The following is an 8360-nucleotide window of genomic DNA, read 5'->3' as shown; positions in this document are numbered from 1 at the left end:
TGAACAATATTACAGGTGAACTTATTCTTCTGATTTTAATATAGAGACAGTAAAAACCCATAAAATGGTAATGGTTAATGCTCAGTCCCTACTCTATAAGGTGAAAAACTGTATTGGACATTACTTTGTGGAAGTCCACTATTTTTGGAAGAGAAAAAGAATGCGTAATTTACAGTGAATAAACATATGTTTTTACAAATGCATTACATTTCACATTGGATTCTTTCTTATCGTTTGTGTACGTTAGGGTTGCATGCACCTAATGCTGATAAATCAATTTCTGTTGCATTGTTTCGGCTTCATGTGAATTTCCATGATGGTGTCGCATCACCACCTGCTTTTGTTGGTTATCATTGTATTAAGGTACAAAACAGATTTCAGAACTTTAATAGGTCGGTATATTAAAGGAACAGTCCATTTCTACTTGGAAATAGGCTCATTCTCCGACTCCCCCAGAGTTAATACGTTTACTTTCAGTCGATCTCCTGGCCTGGCGATTGCACTTTAGCATAGCTTAGCATAGATCATTGAATCTAATTAGACCAGTAGCATCTTGCTGAATGCTAAAAAAAAGTGGAGTGTTCCTTTACCATTATATCAGTTACTGAAATTACAGTATTTACATGTAAATTTAAATTAAATCCATAAAACATAATGCTACTATATCATTAATTGTACTTTTTTTTTTACAGTGTAGAGAATTGTAGCCAGAAGGAATGGATTTGATGTAAAAAAAAAAAATACTTGATGGATTTATTTCTCATACGCAGCTTTTACAATACATTAATCGATGCACTGGAGTGGTGTGTTGTTTTTATTCGCTTGTCTCTCATCCTGACGGCACCCATTCACTGCACAGGATCCATCGGTGAGCAAGTGGTGGAATTCAGAATTTCTCCAAATGCGTTCAGTTAAAGAAACTCATCTACCTCTGGAACGGGCTGTGGTGAAATACTCCTTTAAGATAAAGCAGGTTCTTCGCGCTCTTACCTAAGCTTTCTGTTCTGGCACGTTTTAAAACACCACTAGCCGTGCGACGACCTCGCAGACATGCGCTACGACCGCCTCGCTTTGCTTAAACACATGCACACACATATGCGTAACCTCCGCCGACCTCGTCGGTTCTGCCCGCTGCCCCCCCCACGGGGAGCGAAACTTTTGTAGAAATAAATAAATAAATAGAGTGGACAAAGTGATTTTAAACTGCACTGTGCATGACTAATGGTAGAAACATGTTAAAATCATTGCAGAAATGTCCTTGGGAAGACAAATGAATTTTCAGCAGAATAATTAACTTAATTAACAAATTTGCATGCATATTCATCAGGGCCATTGAAGTCTCTCCAGCTCAGTTTGATGAACGCGACTGTGCAATAACAGCCTCATTTACATTCTGTCTTCCATTGCCATTTCTGTGGATTACGGCGGCGCGGGCCGGCATGTTTGCGCATATATCTCACGCAGCATCGTCGCAAAGACTCCACAATTGATTGGCTGTGCAGGTACATGTAGGATCCGTGTCGGTTCTGTTCAAATCCCCCTTCTCTGTCCTTCATGATAGCTGTGGATGGGTACCTCCCTCACCCCCTCTTTCTCTCTCTCTCTCTCTTTCTCTTTCTCTGGTGGGCATGTCTTGGCATGGCTCCCACCTCGTAACTCTCCAGGGCTGCCCGGCTGTTCAGCGTTCCCTGCTGTCTCTGCAGGGCAATCTTTAAAGGCAGTAAGGTGTGACGATACCGACTGGCAGCTTGGCAGCGGTGCCCGAGGATATCGGAGCTCTCTGAGCCGTGCGTGGATCGACCGGCGCTATTGCGATCATCACACTACCTATACATTAACATTGGAGGGGCGCTCTTATGTGCATATCTGATCGGTTTTTTATGCATGTAAAACCATATGCCCTTGCTTCCATTAGCCTATAAGTTTGTTTGCAAAGCACAAAGAGGCCATTAAAATGCATAAATAACGAAGCCAGGTTCACTTATAGCCCTGGACGGCGTCAGCGAGACAGGGTGAGTAAGACTAACAGATATCACCATTCTCGCAGTTGTTTTGTATTACTAGTTTTCTGAAACGTTTGAACACGAAAACCGCTCATCATTAATTAAAATCAGACTCTAATTTGCATACATTTTCAGAACAGAAGTGCGAACACTGGATAAAGCCATGTTCCAAATCCTTGACATGTTAAAACTATATATTACAGTAAATCACGAATTACTGTCAAATTATATCCACCTTTTTGTTCAGAGCGGAAGTAAGTCTATGGGTGTGATTTCCGGTTTGTTAGAAGCTAGGTAAATAGCGAGGAGAATAAGCAGTAAACTTATTTTCAGTAAACATTCACTGTAAAAAAAAATGACTATACGTCTCTGCTTCTTCCACTATAGGAAATTGAAGCCAAATCATCTCAGCATGGCTGCTGCCATCTTGAGTAAATGAGGCATTTGGAGCCAGAGCATTAAATGACTAGCTAAAATCAAACTCATCACTAAATCGGACAATGAAACATATATCAGAATGAAAACAGTTACCATAAATGACTAAAACCATATTTCAGAAAATTGCATTGGAAGTGTAATCTTTTTTTTGGACTCAAGTCCTCTTCATTTGCACGGAGGGGGCGGGGTTTATGTCCTGTACTGCCGCCAGCCACCAGGGGGCGATCAAAGAGCCAGCAGCGTGTGAGACGCGCCCGTTTCAAACCAGCGTGTTGATAATTAAGAAAATACATTAAAATAACACGACACACGACAATTTTCAGTATCAAGCAGCAAAACCGTTTCGTACAGCTAGAGATAGCTGGACGCGGATGAGACCGGAAGCTAGACCCGTGGAATTTACAAATGGCGGCACGCGCTTTTACGTCAAGAAAAAGGCGGATGAGTGAAGTGGCTATGGATGAAAGGAATAAAACCGGAAAGTTTAGCTTATGTAAATTCAGCGTAAATGATTTTCACAACCCAGGCTCATTGGAAATACGTGCCTCTGCAAATATGTATGCAACCCCGTAATTATGTACCTTACTGCACGTTTCTACCAAACTCAACCTACCTTCAGGGGATTCGACGCCGTATCACGTGATCTACCGAGCGGGAAAACCCATGCATAGGAACACGTATCAGTTCTCAAATCGTGCAGGATGTCATGAATGTTTTGAAGTCATAACATAACGTTCTGCAACTAATTTTATGAATAGACTTTATTGATCAAAAACGTACCAGTAAATGATACTTTTGTGTGAAAGGGAATAAAGGTTGTGTTGAAGTTAAATGTGCCTAGTGTTCATTTCAGCTGGAAACTGTACCGATTCATATGCATCTTTATGGGTTTTTTTAAGTTTTGTAGACATGTACGAAGAGGCACTTGTTTCCAATGAGCCTAGGTTGGATTTCTGGCTCATTGCTCGAGGAAATCGTATTTTTAAGCCTGTATGTTGGCTTAAACTCTTTCTTTAGACGGTGGTTTGAACTATGACTATTCACTGGTGCTTTATTGTGGACAAATTGTTCTGTTTTGGGGGGTTTTTACTAGCCCGAGTAATAAAAGCATGACTTTAAGTCTCCACATCAGGCCAATCTACATCCGTTTGCCATGTTGTGCCAGCGTTGTCTTGCCAAAGAAACGTATAAAGTATACGATATTATTAATATACAATCGTGTTTCCAGCTGACTCAGAGTTTTCTGATGAAAATGCAAAATGACTTGTAATTGTCTTGAAAGCATCAGTAAGTAAGTCTACAAGCCAATCAGTGTAAATGCCTATTGATCATCATGTGCCAGTGAAATATTGCCAAGGCAAGTATAAATTTGAACCCTTATTGTTGAGATCTGTGCTTAAAGTGAATTATTCAAGCCTTCTGTATGAACAAAGAAGACCTCCTTTTCTAATTTTACAATAACTGTTCTAAACTTATTTTAACTGTAGTGCAGCACAAATAAACATGAGAAGTTATTACATTACAAGGTATTGATACACACCACTTTTCAAATTTAAGTCCACCAAAGTCTCATGTCTCACGTTTGTCGGATAAATTCGCTGAGATCGCATTTCGATTGGTCAAAACTCCATTTTAATGCATGGTCGTGGAATGCAAAAAGTAGTTGGGCGTGAACAGGGTGTATATTCATTCATAAAATGCACTTTGAGCAAACGTGTTTGTTTAGATTCTGCTTTAAAGTGCAGTTCGCTTCGCGAGTCCGATAAAAGAGTTGCACCCAAGCCTCCTCCAAAGTTTGAGACGTCGTATGTCCAGAGCTCAAAAAGAAAAACATTACTTTGAGTTAGGATTTTATTCAAATCATCAAACTATTTGAACTTGATTGACGCTAATCATTTTATGTTTATGTTTTCCTCTGGGGGCCTAGAGCTGCTAGACAGTTTTTTTTTTTTTGAGAAAGCGGAGATTTAATTAATTCCAGCACAAAAGAACGGGTTTGTCTCACTACGAAAACAAAGAAACAAATGAATAAATACATAGAAAAAAATGAAACAAATGCACAATTTGACACCATCCCCTCCCACACGAGGAATTACACTTTTTTTTTAGATCCAATATGTTTTGGCGCCCTGGAAATGTATCTGGCGTAATTAGCACCTTGTTACTCTAAGCAAGATTGACAAGAGAAAATCTGTTTCATAAAACAGACCTGTGAAAATATCTCACTCACTCATTTTTTGCTCATGTATGTTTCTTTTTTTCTTGCTGAAGAATAAAATGCATTCATGTATTTAATGCCAGCGTACAGGCCTGCAGCGTATCCAGACCGAACTGCTTTCGTGTATTGGTGCTTTTGTTTGCGGTTAAGTGGCTCTTTAGAGGAGTGTGTTTTTCTCTAATACACAAATTACACGTCAGCGAATTGTGATCAATTTTGAAACAGTATAATTAAGCGAGAGGTTGTGCTTTATTATGACTTTTGGCTGTCGGAAAACAAAAGGCAGCTGTCTTTCTGCTCAATCAGTCCGTGAATAAATCTCTAAACATTTAAATCAATGCATTTTACTCAGAAGATATATATATATGGAATATATAAGAGATATAATACGGAACAGACATCAGCATATCTTGCTATTTTTTTTTGCACTAAATACTGTATCTTTTAAACAAACAATAATATAGGAATAATATATAAGGTCAGTGGCCTTATATATATATATATATATATATATATATATATATATATATATATATATATATATATATATATATATTTATTTAATGAAACACACACACACACACACATATATATATATATATATATATATATATATATTTTTATATGCTACCAAGCATTTTTCTGTGTTTTTGCACTTTAATAGAAGGAAAATAAAGAATAAAAATAACAGTTTTTGTTCTAGATGCAGTTTCTGGAAGTTGGACTGTTTTAACTTGTCACATCATATTAAAATCAGCGCGTATGTTGTGAGGCGCAGAAAAAACAGCGAGATGTGTCTCAAACAATGATCAAATATATCTGTCTAGCACGTGTTTACATGGTAAAACGGATGCAAAAATAGGTCCCGTTTGAACGGACCCTTACTTTCTGAAAGCTCTTTGCGTGGAGTTTAGCGGGGCTCTTACGGCTCCAGAGAGTGTGTGACAGCCGTGAGGTGCGGCGCTGGCGTTTGATGGCACTATTGATGGGAAAGTTGTGAGGAAAGTCACAGAGCCACAGAGGAATTTGATTACCTTCATCCATTATCCGCACAGTGAGCGACGGAGAAACTCGCCATCTGTCATCCGTTTCATTAGCATCGTCAACACCTGCCCTGCCTGTTTACCACTCTCTCTCTCTCTCTCTCTCTCTCTCTCTCTCTCTCTCGTTCTCTCTCTCATACTGATTTTTTTCAAACAAGCTTTTAATGAAATAATAAATGTTTTTCTTTGCTCTTGTAAATATAGTCTTATCCTGTTTAGGTGAACATATGTGCTTCATATATGAGAACCGCTTCACAAGTTCATCAAAAAAAGTTTAGAGAGAAGAACATTTAAATACATAAAGCGGAGTGATTTATTGAGTTCAGGTTCATTACGCCATCTGCATAAATCATAAAATAAAACAAAACCATCTATCTATCTAGCGTTCCCTCTATTATCCATCATCTATCTATCCTTCTGCTATCTATCCTTCTGCTATCTATCCTTCTGCTATCTATCCTTCTGCTATCTATCTATCTATCTATCTATCTATCTATCATTAATCCTTCTATCTATCTATCTATCTATCTATCTATCTATCTATCTATCTATCTATCTATCTATCTATCTATCATTAATCCTTCTATCTATCTATCTATCTATCTATCTATCTATCTATCTATCTATCTATCTATCATTAATCCTTCTATCTATCTATCTATCTATCTATCTATCTATCTATCTATCTATCTATCATTAATCCTTCTATCTATCTATCTATCTATCTATCTATCTATCTATCTATCTATCTATCTATCTATCATTAATCCTTCTATCATTCTATCTATCTATCTATCTATCTATCTATCTATCTATCTATCTATCTATCTATCTATCTATTTATTTATCATTTAATCCTTCTATCATTCTATCTATCTATTTATCATTAATCCTTCTATCTATCTATCTATCTATCTATCTATCTATCTATCTATCTATCTATCTATCTATCTATCTATCTATCTATCTATTATTAATCCTATCATTCTCTCATTCTATCTAACTATCATTAATCCTTCTATCATTCTATCTATCTATCTATCTATCTATCTATCTATCTATTATTAATCCTATCATTCTCTCATTCTATCTAACTATCATTAATCCTTCTCATCTTCTATCTATCTATCTATCTATCTATCTATCTATCTATCTATCTATCTATCTATCTATCATTAATCCTTCTATCATTCTATCTATCTATCTATCATCTATCTATCTACCATTAATCCTTCTATCATTCTATCATTCTATCTATCTATCTATCTACCTATCTATCTATCTATCTACCTATCTATCTATCTATCTATCTAGAAAAACAAATTCGTCGTAGAAACATTTTTGTCTCAGGAATTGCCAGCAGATCTGCCCATCCATTGTTCTATCAGTCTATCCAAAAGCAAGCTGTCAACCAGCAGCTAATGACAAACAAACATGACAGATTGCAGACTACCACACCTTGGCGTTTCAAAAGTAAGGTAACAAAAAAGTGTAAGGAGGAAACAGTCCTTCTGGTTACCGAGGCATTCTGAATTCCTCCTCCAGCCCTCTCTCCAAAATCCCCAGGTGCTGCTGCGGGCCCCATTAGCGCCCGAGTCCCTGCCTCCAGCAGGCCATGCGTGTCCCCAATGACACTTTGTTGGATGGGAACCAAGTTTTCCCCCCTCTGCAGTCAGACAGCTCACTTCTGTCCAATCGCAGGACAGGGAAAGACAGGGGTGGAGTCCTGGAGAACAGGGCCGTCCCGGTGGACAGGTGGAACAGAGGAACATCATGAGCTGAACAACAGTAGGACGGGAGGACAGAGGGTGAAACGTGACTGTCAAAAAATCAGTGTACTGTTGATTAGGCCACATGTGTGCTTAAAGAAATAGCGTATGCGGGGAAAAAAAAAATCCTGTCATGTACTCACCCTTTCGAACACGTATGATTTCCTTTCCATATCAGTCGGTCTTATAACGAAGAAATGTTAATAAACTTTTCCTTTAGAAAGCTGAGAACTAAAAGGAAATTAATATTCATAAATGCTGTTTGTATTAGGGTTACTATTAACTAAAAACATTTTCATTGATAAACATTCATTAGAATGAATGGAAAAATAAGGCAACATTTCTCATTTTTCGTTTATAGCTGAACCAAGTAAAACTACAAAAACCAAACTGCGCATATTTAAAGCAAACATTAAAATGACAAAAAACCCAACAGAAAATATTAACAAAAACTATCATGCTAAATCAATGCTACCAAAATACTCCCGCTCTGCACTGCTGTTATTCTAACGTTTCTGCACTAATGCATACATTTCTAGTTTTGCAATTCTCTTTTTTTTCGCCATTTGCCCTTAAAGTGATTCTCATTCCTCAATTGCAAGTCTTTTCGAATGCAATGCACTAAGTGAATAAACGTGAACGGTGTAAAACAGCCCTGCAATGCATTGTTGTTGAATGCGTGTGAAATGTAAACATAGCATTTGCTTGTAAAGACCCCATAGTGCAGAATAAATTTGCATGCTAGATGAACATCAAAAGACACCCGGTACGAAGCGTGTCACAAAGCTCCGCCTTCGTTCTAATTACCTGGCCGGTTTCATCAAAAATTTGTGAATGTTGTTTTGATATGAATGTTGCTGTGCGATACTAGACGCCGCTAGAGGACTTT

The sequence above is a fragment of the Puntigrus tetrazona genome, chromosome 2 (genome assembly GCF_018831695.1).
Source record: "Puntigrus tetrazona isolate hp1 chromosome 2, ASM1883169v1, whole genome shotgun sequence".
Classification (NCBI taxonomy): domain Eukaryota; kingdom Metazoa; phylum Chordata; class Actinopteri; order Cypriniformes; family Cyprinidae; genus Puntigrus; species Puntigrus tetrazona.
This window is presented reverse-complemented; position numbering follows the sequence as displayed.